This window comes from Halichondria panicea, chromosome 17 (assembly GCF_963675165.1).
Source record: "Halichondria panicea chromosome 17, odHalPani1.1, whole genome shotgun sequence".
Taxonomy (NCBI): domain Eukaryota; kingdom Metazoa; phylum Porifera; class Demospongiae; order Suberitida; family Halichondriidae; genus Halichondria; species Halichondria panicea.
In genome coordinates, this window is record NC_087393.1 from 3,013,305 (window position 1) to 3,030,261 (window position 16,957).

Below are 16,957 nucleotides of genomic sequence, written 5' to 3' on the forward strand. Positions count from 1 at the left end.
CCATTACACTTTAACTAAGACATTATTATTAATTTACTGTCTTACACCTTTTTCTTTTTCTGTTTGCTGTATCATAATCATAGCCATAGCCATACGTACTACGTACATACATATAAACTGTATTACATTTAGTAGGTGTGGCTCAATGTAGAGGGTGTGGCACCGGGGAAGTGGGCGTGGTCTCAAAAAATTTTGCGGCGCTATGCGCCGCAAGTTGTTTTTTTGGAAACCCCTGTCTCAAAAGTCTGGCTACGCCCCTGGATTGGCTGTAATTTACATAAATTCTGTATATATATAGGATTGTAGTACTTACCTGTCCTCCTGTTTTCACTAGTAGGGGAGACACACTAGTAGGGGAGACACACTGCTGGACGGGCTACGTCGCAGTAAAGATAACTGTATCTCCTTTTCTATTGGTGTTAGCGGAGATTTTTGTAAGATGTCGATGTCAAAATGATGTCTATGATGTCAGGGGGTCTCTTAATGGTATTGCAGTAGGTGGCACGACAACGACTTGGACTGCTCACAGCAGCATGACGCACAGACGTAAGTACGACAAGTTGTCAACTCGATAGGTTGCCGCAATAGGTTAGAGCATATTGGGCACTGAAATTCTGGCGGTATATCTTGGTATTGGTGGCTATGGCAATAGCGGCTTAGCGGCTTGATATGAGATTGTTGGTGGCCTTCCCATTCTCACTACATTTTTTGGCTTCGAAGGTGGCGGCGAACATATCAAGCAGCCTCCCAATCATATAGGGATCTTACTTCTTTGCCGACTTTTTTTGTTAAAAAAAAGCATTTTTACAGGAATGGCTGAATTGTGTGGGATGCCTTTGTGGCTCATCCAGGCGAACGTCAATGGAGATCTAAATCTGCTGTATCTTCTGGCAGCTTTACCTAAATTCCCCCCCCCCACAAACCCTTCTTCTCCAGCTTAGAAGTGTGTTGCTCAAATTATGATGCAAGACAATACAGCGTATGCATTTCAACCTCCTGCCGAATTTCAAGATGATTGTGGGGACCTTTGCTCCCTGAAGCAAAGGTAAGCAAAGGTACACTGTTGCGAATGTCACAGCATACATGTAGTAATCAATGGTGCTCCCTTCGGTTTGTACAAGGCATAAGTTTTCAGAAGATGAACAGGATATGTTGAAAAGGTTACTGTTAAAATTTTGATCAATTGCACTATAGATACAAATTTGTACTTATCAATGGATCAAAGTGAAAAGTTCCACCCTAAAAAAATGTCAGTTGTAATGGCCGAATCATATTCTGGTCATACATCATCTGTGCTGCTAAGACCATTCCTGAAAATCCTTTACTTCGAGCGCAAATTCTATGGCGTATGTATGGAAAACCAGACCTATTCGAAAGTCATTCTTTTCTTTTCTGTCACTAGACCTGCGTCAGTGTGTTCACTATCATAAATTGTCAGACACCGAAGAAAATCTATTAGCCACATGTAATACAGCCATGTAATTATTAAAATAATTGGTTCTATTGCATAACAATAATTTTTTGACCTCTCTGCTATGATGATAATTTATTATACATCGAACTTAACGTTGCTCATGTGTTCTGAAATTTTCAGCGTTATACACGATATCTCGATATCTATGACATTTCATGTGTTCTGAAATTCTCCATGCATATAACATTTCAGCGTTATACACGATAGCTAAAGGTACCTCATTTCGTGACCTCATTTCGTGTACATTTCAGTGCTTGGCCACAGTCTTGAAATTTCTTTTTTTTTTGTAGTGTTCATGATGCTATCCAATCTGCCACAGAATCCAATGTTGATAGCACGCTCCCTGTTGTTGTAAACAACTTGACCTAATCTTTACAACAATGGGTACGACAAATGGGTACGGATCGTCGCCCACCCTCTACCATGCCCACTGGGTTGGTTTTCGTAGTAATATTTCATGTTTAGTGCAAAATAATGAGACTTAAAAACAACATGTACACAATTAATATTCGTTCACACCTAGTCTGGTTTAGTCCAATAATAGCATGTTCATGGCAGATTCGGAAGAGTCGATACGACGGGAGCACGTCACTACAGGAGTTTCAGCGACCCCCTCTCTTCTCTTCCCCCTGCTAATTCAATGCTGAAACGAATAACGAATGTAACTAGCGAATGTAACTAGTGTGGGAGCAGTGGAATGAGTGTGGGCAGTGGAACGAGTGTGTCGTGACCTCACTTGCAATGAATAACATTAAGAAACATTAAGATCTAAATGTTGGCAATGAATAAAATTAATCTGCCGCTTACATTCGACACCGCGAGAGAAAATATTAGAAAATATTCTTAAAATTGCTTTGACTCGATGTCTTTCAATTTTTTTCTTGTGCCATCTCTAGCGCCATTTCTCCTTGAGTGTTAGTGATTGAACACTCACACCCCTCTTGAACTCAGATCGAAACTATATTGGATTTGAAAAACAACAACGAGCAATCAGGCTAACGACAGGTATAGTTTAGCACCTTGCGAAGTTTCAAAGAAGGTTGAGACTGATGACTGTGCTGTCTGTATCCATAAGAGTTGAGACATCATGATGACTGTGCTGTCTGTATCCATAAGAGTTGAGACTGATGAGTGTGTTGTCTGTGTCAGGCTCTGTACGGCTCTGTACTGTGGAAATACTGCGATCCCTTCTGCCGCTTAGTCATCACGTTTTCACCTGTATTGGGTGCTTTTCTAGAAATTTAAACCTGTCCCTAGGTTTTTTCTTCCAAAGAGTAATGCGTTTGACAGACAAACAATTGCTTGCATAGTTATTTTTGCCGTGTAAATCCTTCAGTGTGGGATTGGGATAGGTTGCTTCAAACAAAACAGTGGTCACCACCTGGTATAAGTTCGGACCCTAGGATACCATCCGTGAACACAGAAAATGCTACAATGCTGCGGAATTACAATGCTGCGGGAATTACAAAAGCCTGCCACTTCGTATCCACAGGATGTAGAACGGACAGGCGTAACACGGAGGCCCTGGATACAAAACACAAACACATGATAGACACTATATTGCATGCTAGGCTTGCAACATAGATCTAGCTAGACCACACAAGTGTTTCCTTTGAAGTGCTTCTGAGAGTCATACAACAGCAACAGGTAATTGACTACTTTTTGGTAGCTGTATAATTAGGTCTGAAATCTGACAAAATAAGGGGTACATATTTAATGCACACGCACACATTATAAATCAAGTAATAAGCATAACCCCTTCAGGAATGAGTCAAGAGCATTCCTAAGCACTGTGGAAATCCGTTCACAAATTTCCACAAAGAGGAAAGGCGTTGGGGATCGGACTCTCTAGAACGATGTGTTTGGTCGATGACGATTTAGCGACAATATCAGCACTCACAGTGTTGGGGGAAGGCCGAAAAAACAAGTCCAACATGTGACGTCAACTGCTCCGCTTTCGTTCTGTCAACAAGAAACAGCAATCTCACGATTTTTGACTGCCCAGTTTGCATGGAGATTGTCGACAGACCAATTGAATTGACGAAACGTTTCTCAAACCACCTCATGCTTCATGCTACGAAAATCATCTCAACGATCTCGACTCAATCCATCCTCCTTCAGAAATTACAAGGCACTAGGTTACGTGCTATCTGCTATCGTACCACAAGTCTCACATTGAGAGCATGCGCTAACTTTAGCCATGCCCCTACTGAGCAGACTAGAGGATGCGGCGAGGCTGCAGCAACTCACACTTTGGAAGTAAAGACAGGTGGACAGTATAGGTGTCTAGTGGAACAGCCAGTCAACGCACTCTAAGACGCCGCAGTGGTGACATCAGGAAGTGGCGGCCAGGAAGTAGTGCAGATGAGCAACGAGGTGACACTTGGAAGACCGGGACAAAACTTATTGAGAAACGACATCAGATTGCTTCCATGTTAAATTCTCAGTGACGGAGAGCTTGGGGTGTCCTAACGATACCACACTATAAATTACGGACCCCTAGCATGTTGGTACCAAACATAAAAATCGCTTCGGAGAAAAAGATTGAGATCTGAGGCGTTGAAAACCTCAAGTTGGAGTATGCTACACGCCAAGTAGAAAATTGAAAGCATGCTCGATACGGTACAATACAAGTACATACGTACAGTTGAATTAAATTTTATTTAGAGTGCACCGACCAAAAATGAGTAAGCTTGGAGGGGACAAGGGAGGGGGATTATGCAACGTTGATCACCCCCAAGATTGGACTACAGAGATTTCAAGACAGCAAGACATGATCTGTATTTGTGATGTGTATAGGGGAAAGACAATCCGAGTATTTCTTAGTGGAGATTATGATGCAACATACACTGTCAGTAGGCATTAAGCATTATTGTAGCTAAAGATCGGCTTGTGGTTTTTCTGATAAAGAACCCTCCAGCCCATCCTGAGAGACGAGAGTCTGAAAAATGTTAAAAACTTTAACAACGGAACCAAGTGCATCCCTTTGAACCAAGACATAATTAATCACACACACACCTTATTCTTAAACATGTAGGTTTCCCTCCTGGTCATGGAAGCCATCAGATTGACTTGTTCGTGTCATGGACGAGATGTCAAGGATGGTTACTATTAATTATTATTATAATTATGTATATTATTTTATGTATATGGCTCTCCTTGGCCAAAATGCCAAAATGAAGAGACAGCTGCAAGCCCTCCGCTCAGAACTCGAACACAGCAAATAAACTGGTGTGCACTAATTGGTACACAACTACTATACAGCCTATACAATTATCCCACTGTGTCATGCCATGTCATACTACATGTGCCCACCTCTCAAGTGGAATCAAAACAGTGTGGTTAATTACAGCACACTAGGCTAGCTCTTGCACAAAATGAAGAAAAGCAAAGAAACATGAACACAGCAAAGCAACTGTGATAGAAGTTGCCAAAAAGCTTGCTATTGAATAAAATAATCTAGCATTGGTGAGAAAATTAACTGAAGAAGTAGAGAAGCTACCACAACTAGAGATGTACCCTGAGAGAAAACAGGTTTTTACTCTTGGTGAAGCTTGCAGACTGCCTGTGCAATCAATACACTTGATGTAAAATTGTTTGTATTGATTGCACAGGCAGGCAGTCTGCATATACATGCCCTATATAATGTACCTTGTTTTTACCTTGTTTTTACGTCCTAGGTGCATTTTACCGGCAACGGTCATACCCAAAATGCACATGCATGTACTGAAATGTAACACACACCACGATGTAACACACACCACGTTATTGACATTCGTATACATACCACATTAGCATGTCATACAGAAAATTCCCGTCATTCCTTGCTCTAAATGCAAACAGCAACAGTCGTCTGGGTGCATTCCACAGCCACCACAAGTAGTTGAAACTAGTTGTTGAAACTAGTTGTCCTATAAAACACGGAAAGGAATGCACAAGGAATGCAACAAATCAGTTGTTACACAGCTCACTCGTGCGCACATTGGTGCCTTTGCCCTCGAGGCCTGCGCAAATATATCCCATGTGGCACTAGTGCATGTGTCACAACTATAACATGTAGGAGTTGAGACAGCAAGGGTTTTACTGCTGGGTTTTTACTGCTGGGTTTTACTGCTGCGCCAACATAATTCACAAGTTTGTCCGCCATGCGTGGAAACATACGTAGAATTATGTATAATATCTACCCCAATTCCTGTGTTTCCCATCATTGAACGGGAGCTCAACGGAACACCCACAAAATTAGGAAAAGTCATCGTGATACGCTCCCCAATGATTTGTCTTTGGAACGACTCCAGACTCCACACTTTACTACCAGGCCCTACATTGACTTTAATACACTTGAAACACTGCCACATGCAGTAGTCTCGCAGTCCCAAATGTTTTCTATTTTAAGGCAACATAGATTTTACCGACTGTGAACTGCCAACTCTCAACTGCCAACTGCGAAATACCAACTGCCAACTTCCAACTGCCAACTGCCAACTGCTGCGAACTACCAGCTGCCAACCAACTACCAACTGCCAATGAACTATCAAGTATGAACTACCAACTAAAGTAGCATAGATGTAATGGGAAGTGTGTGTGATGCTTTCCAAGCCACCCAGGAGGTAGCTCGTTTTTTTTATAGAGTCGTGCTCTCCACTTACAAATCAAAACTGAAAGCTTGAGTATAGTGAGTCGTGCTCTCCACTCACATACAAAACATACAAACTGAAAATCAAACTGAAAATAACCAGAACGTTCTTTTTTTTATAGTGGTGTCGGCAATCACCCCTAGTGAGCAGTCGTGCTCTCCACTTTCAAACAAACTGAAAATCAAACTGAAAATAACCGGAGCGTTAGTTTTAGTGGTATCCCCTAGTGAGCAGTCGTGCTCTCCACTCAAACTGAAAATAACCGGCGTTAGTTTTTTTAGCAGTAAAACAAACTGAAAAAAGAAAACGAAACTGATATATCTTCCAGCAGTTGCGCTGTCTGCAGCCGGACATTACACGCGTCTCGTGCCTCCCTGGTGAGCTTCTTTTTACACCTGACAGCATCATTGTGCTGGTAGTATCGAGTCCCTCCTTCGTCTACCTCTGTTGGCTCTCTTGCGGTAGTTACCTATGACTCGCGTTACCTATGACTCGCGTGACCAATGCTTTCGTGCAAATTTCCATAGGTGGTAAGCATTGAGGATGCTGGTCTCTAGCAGGTACGAAAACACACGCTTCCACCACTTCTTGGAGCGCCTACCCAACACCATCCATACACGTCGGCATAGGCATGTAACCAAGACTACTTCACTTGGGCTACAGTCGGGCCGTCGTCATGAAATAAATGGGACGACTACGGTGATGTTAAGAACTGGGATCGATAGTCATAGTGTAGGGACCACTAAGTCACGGGGGAAATTCTTTCGTGTATAACGAGCAGCACCAACACCCTTGTTATACAGTGTCAGATCCAATCCATTGATAAGGCTGTACACCACTCTAGCTGTCGCGTCATGCGCTGCGGCAGGGCCAACCAGTGCAGCACCAACCAGTAAACAAAAACTTTTTTGATGTCAATCTTGCTGACGTACTACTTTTACAATTTTGTCGTAGAGTTGAACGGATGACGGATGTATGGTAACGATGTTATCACCCAAGGAGGTGTTGCTTGATGACGGACCTGTGTATGGCTTCTGGCTTTTGAAATTTACTGTCTACGTGAAGGAATTTCCATATTGTTAATTATTTTTAACAAATAAAAGATGACAACTTGTACAGGACTATTTCATCAGCCCAGTACTTACAATCATCAAGAGGAGCCGGGTATATTATAGCTTAACTAGAAAGAGCAGCTATCTAGCTAGCTAGCTAGCTTGGCATAGATCCACTCTTGTTTCTTTAGATGTACGTATCCCGTGCCACTTGTCACTCCATAACAACCTACAGATAAGTAGTAAGTTAAGATAGACACAATATGAATGTCACTTACATTCTAGCCAATAGACTAGCGTTTCTCAGGCCTCTGACACTTACCACCGCCTGGGGGAACCATCAATAACCATCAACATAAATGTTATACGACAATTCCACGCAGTTTCCTGGGCCCATGATGTGATCACCCATCCCATAAGGCCTGTTACTAATGACAGTGATACCAGTACGAGGAAAGCTTCTTATAAGGCTACTAATAAGTTGGATCAAGCCGACACGGACGAATACTAAGTGAATAATAGATCACTTAGGCTTCCTTTAAGGACACTTTCTGTAGGCTCCATACAAGTGAGGGATCTTTTATAAGACGGATACCAGCTACATAGCTATACTAGCTAGCTAGAGAGTCCTAGAACGCCTAGCCTTTATCTAACAACTTGTCTTCTCTTTTACGAATTTTACGAAGCTTTATGAGTATGCGGAAGTGCGAACTTCAATTATTCATGACGTTTGAGCGTTTACTCAAGAGGGTGTTGCAATACCTTCGTAGCGTTCCCTCGAACATATCTCCGGATAGAAAATAGCTAGGAGGTCGATCTTGGTATCGCTTAGATTGTAGATTGTTATCCGATAAAAATAAACTCGGCGTTAAGGGGTGGTTTCCTAGGCCCTGTCGTCTGTACGATTCTTCCTCTTTTGGAGTTTCATTTTCCAATCCTATTCATTTCCAATTCTATACCGGAACAAACGTTAGACGGATCATCTTCACGTTCCAACTCAGTGTATGCAATGTAATAGCACATTGAATTTACTTGTAAATGTAGGACCTCGATTTAAGGCGACCCTCTAAATATGCGACACTGGACATTTCGCCCATATAAATTCATTTTCATTAAAACTCTTTCATTAAAACTCTACTTTCGCAAAACGTAATTATTTGAAAGTGTCGCCTTTTAAATCGTCTATATCATGTTCCAAAGTTGACCGAGATATTTCATCTTCATCATTAAACTCAAACTGGAGTAATATATACGCGCGTAGTGAGTATACATGAAGGTACGTACGTATTATACGTACACGTACAATATCAACCCAGGCGGTGTCAGGCAAAACGAAAACGAATATAAGCTATAAGCTATAGTGTAAAATCTCTGGGGATGGTGATCTGCTGTCCTGTTGCGTGTGTGTGACTGTCTCTTGAGTTGGGCGGGGAGTTGGGCGGGGCCCAAAATATTTGGTGGGGCCTCCTCCAGCTTAGCTGCTTGGATTCGAGGCTATACGTCTTGTGACTCGCGGATTGGCTGAAAGCTACAAGCAGCTGTCAGTCAGAGGCTGTCAGTATTGAAGCAATACTGTGTTGGATTTATACTCCAAGGGCAGCTGAAGATGTGGGCCTGCAACTCCATTGTACCAACCAAGAGAAAGCCTATATGGTGGCCCTCAATCTTGTATGTATGGGTCTAGTGACGAAGATAGAGAGCCTAACCCCTAACCGCCAATACAGAATGTTACGTCAGGATGGAGCCTAACCGCCAATACACGAGCACCCCTCGATCTAGAATGTTACGTCAGGAGCGAATACAACCCCCAAATTTACTCGCAACATCTTTTGCAATCCTTTTAAACAAACTAAAATAAAATGGAGGCACAACAAACTAAAATTGAGAAGAAGTTGACATCAGAGTTCAATTCTTCCCTCAAAAGAAAGATTATACGTGAAGTTTTTGAATCCTGTAATTCTAAATACTAAACACACCGAAGAAGAGGTTAAAGGTAGAAATAATCAATCCGGTTAGTTTTAGCTGCCGACAGTGGAAAATGGAAGAGGACGATATTGTAGAAATACACAGGCTGTTTCAAGAAAGTATCGAGCTAGGCGGAAGAGGGTAAGAGGGTATTTGTGCAGCAATTACATGGATTTGCAGAAATTTGAAAGTCGTTCTCTGGTTGTAAAACCTGAAGAGCTGGTGCAGGTGTCGGAAACAACATTATCGTGCACAAGTTCATGTGGTGTTCTGAAGGTATGTAATTGGTCCGTATTTCTTCGCACCACTCTAATAGAAGCGGCAAGTCCCTTACTCTTGTTGTTTTAATGTATTAACGTGTATTAACGTGTGAACATGCATGCGTCACTTCTTCACCAAGATGAACCAAGATGAAGGACACACTTGAATGAAGGACACACTTGACTTAAAATATTCAGAGAAAAACAAAAAAGAATGTGTGTTAGTGGCCAAGAAAACGGAAGGACAGCTGCACAGTGGATTGTGAAAACAACAGGTAAATCACATAATTCTGTGGACTCGTTAACAGTTTTTTTCACTTGCAGATGCACTGTACACAAAACTTTGAAGTGCTTTTGTGATGATGTTTCGTTTTAATTTTCAATAATAATTAGTAATTGGATAGTCTTGGATAGTCTTGTAAACACCTAGAGGGTTTCCAAATAATAATATCTCGGAATATACATTATACGCAACACGTAATCAAACTAGAGTGTAAACATGGAGTAAACAAGATCGTTTACAACCCTTGCGGCATTATCTGGCTTGTAAATAAAGAATGTACTGACTCCTAGTTTAAGAGGAAAGTTTCAGGTAAGGGAGAGTGCATATTGAATGTCACTGCATACTTACATGTATAATTGCTATAATCAATCCGACTAGAAAAACATTTGCAATGTGAAAAATTGCTAGGATTGGCCAGGGGAACCACAAAAAAGCGTGGGAACAAGAAATCAGACGAGAGCATAACTCCAATCCGTTACAACGTCAATCACATGTATACTGGTAGTTTTCCCAGCCAATATGCCACGCAATTTTTACTGGTGGAGTGATGACCAATCCCTATATATATTTATTATACATCCATTTTAGAATGTGGGGCACATAATCATGATGATTTGTGATGAATTGATGTTCCTAATACATGCAGTGTTGAGCACAGGTACACACAGTCCATCCATGCGTAGTAACATGCACGGACCGTACTGGTGAATGATGTGGTGGATGGAAGCTGATAGGTGGATCTGGAACACAGTCTATTATTTAATATACTATGTATTGTACATGTTCATGACGTTGTAACGGATTGGAGTTATGCTCTCGTCTGATTTCTTGTTCCCACGCTTTTTTGTGGTTCCCCTGGCCAATCCTAGCAATTTTTCACATTGCAAATGTTTTTCTAGTCGGATTCCCTTTCTTTTTCAGTACAGTTTACGTATCATGACATGCATAAGTGGAACGTCAAGAGGCAGTACAAGAAGAGAAGACAGGACTAATCAGATATCTTCTCGAATATCTCTGGACTAATAATTAGAGTAATAATTTATTGCTTGATAATTATGTTGAATTTGCGAATCAGTATTAAATGACAGCCATTTTAAGAGCATGATATCTAGCCAGTGCATATAGCATGCCTGTCAGAGAAAGGGAGCTAGAGCTGAACAGTGTGAAGAAAAGGAACACCTCAGGCTCTGGAAAAGCACTGCTGCACTGATTTTAGGCGCACGGTTTATTAGCCACGCCTATCTATTATTGGCCACAACACAATTGCTGAGTCATTAAAGATGGCGGAATTGTCTAGGTAAGAGAAATAGAGACTGAGAGGTCATCTGCCTCGTGGAAGCAATCGCAAATCTGAAGAAGCGCTTTGTAATCCAGGTTGTAGTCGTTTGGAAACCCTGTGCAGAATGTCCTGGAGATGGCTGTACTTGGAGTAAATGCTGGGCAAGAAACTTACTTACTTACTTACTTACTTACTCACTTACTTACTTAGTCAGTCAGACAAAGAGCGGTGAAACGTCGAAATAGTGCAATTTTTAAAATGAAAATATTCATTCATTAAAATGTTTATGGATTATGAAAGGAGAGATACAAAGAGAGAAAAGGCTAAATAAACTATCTGTTCAGCCAGTTTCTTGATGTGGCCTTTCCCTGCAGAGATAGAACAGTTTGAACATGAGTCAAAATAATTGAAATATTGCTAAACACGGGCAAACCCACTGCCAATCCTATGTAAAACCTACTGGTTTTACTAATTTATATTCTCTCCTGTAAGGAGAACGTGATTAATTAGTGGCGTGGCACATCAAAAGGGGGCGTAGAATTTCACCCAGGTGTTATGCTGAGTTTGGTAATATGCTGAGTTTGGTAATTATAATTGTCCGGCAAGGTGTTGGGTTTGGATAGGGATAGCCGCGGTTATCATAGTACCGCCCACCACGGAACTAATTTTCATTATCAGCTCCTAGCCTTCCATATGGTTTGTCACAATAGGTGCTGTCAAGTAGTTTTTATCAGGAAACATTATGAATCTCATTAACATCTGGCAATGAATAAAATTAATATTATCAGTGCCTGACCCAGGCCCAGAGCTACTATTCATCTATGTGCTGACACCAATGCTGACACCAAAGCAGAAGAGGTACAAAGAGATCTGTGGTCTAAATGTAGATAAGTGCAAGACTATGCGAATGTCCCTAGTCTGCAGCAAACACTTCTCCAGCAAACTCTTCACAAACAGCAAACTCTGCAATTTGTATTTTCTTTTTTTAATGGAAAGGGTTAAACATAAATTATCGTGGATGCTGTGCTTGATTTAGAAAAGGTACGTAGTGTGTACATGACATTAGGTCGTGGTACTGAGATGGCGCTTCGAGGCACTATCACAGCTGACAACAAGGAGCTTCAAGGATCTCGGTAGGGGGTACCAGTTTTGTCTAGCTGTTATTATTTTCGCAAACAGTGACAGTTTTCTTTATTCAACTTCGTAGTCTACAGTAGTCAGGATCTCCTGGTTTCCAACGGAAAAGTCATCCAGCCAAGGCCAGAGCGAGGTATCTCTTCCCTAGATAGTGTGTAAAGTAAACTGAGTTAGTTTAGAGCCTGTTGTGTACTATTCAATTATTATTCTTTTCAAAGAAAGATGCACCCAGTAACAGTTCTCTTCAAGCTAGCTAGTTACTCTGTCAGGACGTCAACCAGGGCGAGATTTTAATTCAGAGGTAAGCTTTGTGTGCATATGATTATAGCGATGCTTAACTGATATTCTTCGTGTTCTCATCCACAATGTATTCTGTTATCAGTGAATCAAAGTTTGGGCCAACAGATTGGGCCAACAGATTGCTTACAGTAATGTGTGTGCGGGGTGTATCTTTATGTGCGTGCGTGTCTGTATGTGTGCCCGCGCGGTGTGTGTATCTGTGTCTGCCGTGCGGGTGTATGTGCACACGCGCGCGCTTGTGTGTGTGTGTGTGTGTGTGTGTGTGCCCCCTGTGGTGTGCCCCCTGTGGCCCGTCAGAGGTACTCTGTAAATTGCAAGAAATCACCCATGTATAAAATGGTACTTTATACCATGCTAAATGCCAAAAGTTATGCCTAGGCTTGTGTGAAGTTCCTGCTTGCTTCGTTGCTTGTTACAATTCAATTGGCTCACATGTACAGAGTACAGAGGTTGATTGCATAATAATGTTCTGACCTTTTCAGGGGGCTTATGAGTGTACTGTTTATGAGTGTGCTGTCTACTTCCCAAGCTTTTGTGTGTTGATATGCATTGTAATTCTGTGCCTAAAGTTAAATCTTTTTATGAACTCCCAGTTTGTTGTAGGATCACAATTACTTTAATTGCATGTAAGGAGCCTATATAATTCCCTCGAAAATATTTAGGAAGGTGCAAAGTGAGTGATATTGTAATCAATTTGAACTGCTTTATTTAATTAAGCAATAAAATACAATTAATTAGTTTGCTCCATAAGGGTTGTTCCCTGTCACATAATTGAAATAATTATGCTTTACTCGTTTGTATGTAGGATAGTATGTAGGATATCTCGACGAGCGCCCTTTCCAGTATCTCACTCAGGTCAGAAGACAATTGGAAATGACCGAGAATGATGCTAACACCAGGTGTCAAAAATTGCAGGTGCTCTAGTGGTGTCATGGTGACACTACAATAATTGTACACCAGCACAAACTGTCAAGATTCAATGTCAGATTTACTCCTAAGGATACAGAACCGGTAAAGTAGTAGAAATATTTGGGCTCAGGTCCTTTTGCCGAACAAGATAATGTTGACGGGAAGATGAAGAGAACGAGACAGTGAAGAGAACGAGACAGTATATGCATGATAGTGTTAGTGTTAGTATCCATTAGTTCCATTAGTTCAATTTCAAAAAAGACAGTAAAATACTAGTAAAATTCCTTGTGCAGTCGTTGAGAGTGCATTTAATAGTAAATCCAGGATCACATGAGTAGTGAGAAGAAGCTTCTCTGAAGGTGCAGAAAAATCTCCTGAACAATATGAGCATATTGTGCGATAACAAGATCCAGCCAAAACGTCAGAGAGGGTACATAGGTACTAGGTATCTGTGTGTACAGGAAAAGTGCTTCTTGGTAACTCTATTTAGTGCTACCCTAAATCCTAATTAGGTGATAATCACATGATCGGCCACATGGGTCTATATTAAAAATGGCAAAGCGTTTGGAGTCAAGCCAGGTGTGCGCCTACCTTCAGCAAGAGATACCTAACATCTCAAAGGATGTACTAGACAAGCTAGAGGAGTACGAATTGAGTGAGGAATAAGTAGCACCACTACTACTGGGTGATCGCTTAAAAATCAGGAGAATAACTTCAAATGTAAGTATGTAAAAAATGTAAGTATGTAAAGTTATATCTATAACAATTTATCAGGTGTACATTTTCTTGTTCAGCTGTTCAAATTCTCCTGTACATTCTCCTGTACCATCTTGCACTTCTACTCCAAAACGTAGTGTAACCTCAAGGTACCATGGAAGTGTCAATAGTGAATTGTAAGTAGTAGGTATCCTTGTTTAATAGTTGTTGTATATAAGATATAAGTAGAATCATGTACTTCTATTGTTGTATATCCGTGTGTAGTGATGATGATGATGACTCTCTGGATGACTTATCTTCGTCAAGCACTTCTTTTGGACTTGGACTGTCTGTGAAGGCTGCCATCCCGTGTATAATTACTATTTCATTCATTTAGGGATGTGACGCGTGAGTGTTTGCTTGATTTCTCCGACTTTTCAGTTCTTATTTGTGCAGACCAATTGACAAGAAGCCCGATAATAAAGAATCAGAGATGGATTAGTTATTCCTGTTTGCTTCTCTACTTCTACTAACAAAGTCCTCGAGACAGGGTATCTTACAAAGAAAGCAAAGCACGCGTGGAGATTACTACTTCTTTATCGACTCTTGTACTCGTGCACAGCCCACTCCCAGCACGGTATGTCAGAGACTAGTCGAGAAGCATACAATTCTGCGGGACAAAGTGGATAATGGCTTGTGATGAACCGTTTTTGCGTCAACTTCGAAAAATCGGCCAGATAGAGCTGATATCACTGTTCCTCCTGTCCCTCCTGCTACAAGGAAGGCAGAAACCACTTTGTCATCAATGGCTAACGTCACATTTCATTCTTGAAGCGGTCATACCAAAGTGGTCTCTTCCAAGTATGATCACTCTCATGGAGCTAGGGAGTGGATCAAGACGGAAGGACCAACCGTAAAGCAGATCTTGGAAAAATTTCCCTGTTTGGGCGAACCAAGAATTGTAAGATGATTGTGATTGTGTGTGACATGTTCTAGTTTTGCCAAATCACTGGAGCTGTTGAGGATGACTTTCAGCAGAAATGGATGAGTTTAATAACTGAAGTATTCTCACATTGAGGAGAAAAGAGCTCTAAAGTAGCTGTTGTCGGAATATGCTGCTATCGAAAGTGAATCAGCAGGTATTATGTACTAAGTGCGTACAATTAGCTATAGAGTAACTACATTTCAACACTCATGAATTATACAGATCAAACTGCATCATATATCCACGTCTGCTTTGCTTCTACTGAGTTACGTCTCATTCTGTTAGTTAATTTCCACGAGCAACAACAAACTGCATATTTTTTTGTGATTTGTGATTTGTGATTCATTTTGTTGTTCACATGACCTTTGAAATCATTTATACCGTGAAATTATACGCAACAGTTACTATTTGTCAATTTGACATGGTAGAAAGTATACTATAGTGTTATGGCAGCACCACAATGCCTTGACAGAGGGTGTCAATAACTTGACACCCCTTGATAGGATAGGGTGTCAGTATGGCACAATTCATTGACACCCTATTTTTTGGTGTTAACCCCCTTTTTTATGTATGAATACCATTATGGGAGCGCTCCGACCACATAATAGCACATAATAGCACACACACACAGAAACGGGAGGAGCCTAATACACCACAGAATATCATTATAGGAGCGCTGCGAACACAGCTATTAAGTGCCGGGGGTACAGTACAGCAGCCTAATTAACCACACGACACGACAACTATGAATACCATTATGGGAGCGCTCCAACCAATGAATATCTGGGGGGGGGGGGCACAGTACAGCAGAGGAAAAGGCTCGTCCACATCAAAGCGGTGCCTAATTAACCACAAGACAACTATGAATACCATTATGGGAGCGCTCCGAACACATAAGAATATCATTAAGTGCTTGGGGGGAGATAGTACAGTACAGCAGAGGATGTAGAGGAAAAGGCTCGTCCACATCAAAGTGGTGTCCTAATTAACCACAAGACAACTATGAATACCATTATGGGAGCGCATAATAGTGCTATGAATAGTGCTGGGGTGAGGGGGGGGCAGTACAGTACAGTAAGTAAAACAGTACAGCAGAGGAAAAGGCTTGTTTAAAACATCAAAACATCGTCCACTTCAAACAACGTGGGAGGAGTCTAATTAACCACAAGAAACTATGAATACCATTATGGGAGCACTCCGAACACATAATAGTGCTATGAATATCGCAGTACAGCATAGGAAAAAAGGCTCGTCCACATCGAAGGCCGCTCACACAGTGTGGGAGGAGTATTACAGGAGAGCACTATGATATCATTAATGACTGGGGGTACAGTACAGTGAGGAAAAGGCTGCAATAAACCACACGAACCTTGAATAAAAATGAACCTTGAATGTGGAGGAGCCACCAGTGTGGAGGAGCCACCAGTGTTATGAATTAAGGACTACGAATACCATTAGGCAAGTAAGCAAAAAAGCGACCATAGAGAACGACAGTGTGCTAGGTACACACTTCAGTAGGCAGCATGTGGTAATCTACAGTTAAGTGCCTTCAGGTACAGTGCAACAACCAAAGAGAGTAGATTTTTTTTTTGGGTACTCATTTTTCACATTTTGTGGCATATCTTCTGAAGTAAAAGTGATATGATCTATTTGAGTGCAGGTACTGAAAGTTCAACTATTGGCGCTTCCATTGGACCACCACCTGTTACATCATATGACATCATCACTATAAAATGGCTGTCTGAAAATGTGTACCTCCGAAAATCGCTTAGGAATAGAAGTAGCTTATTTGTTTGAGTTAAGATCTGAAATTTATTGTGTATGTACCTGACTATATTGCTCATCTTTTGAGCTTCAACGGAAGTCTGGGCTGCTAGTAAGTTCTGAGGAATACTGAATTTTGTTGTTTTTTGGTGGCAAATATGTTAGGAATACAACTTTCGATTTTATGCTAGTTAAGGTCTGATTTTTGAGGAGCATGTA

At 41.2% G+C, this 16,957-nt stretch overlaps 1 long non-coding RNA gene across 1 annotated transcript; it reads left to right on the plus strand.

Moving 5' to 3' along the window:
* Positions 1-10,107: 10,107 nt before the first annotated feature.
* LOC135350844 (uncharacterized) lies at positions 10,108-15,436 on the plus strand. Its single transcript, XR_010399300.1, has 3 exons — positions 10,108-14,186; positions 14,275-14,397; positions 14,446-15,436. It is a non-coding gene; the product is annotated as an uncharacterized LOC135350844 (long non-coding RNA).
* Positions 15,437-16,957: the final 1,521 nt, after the last annotated feature.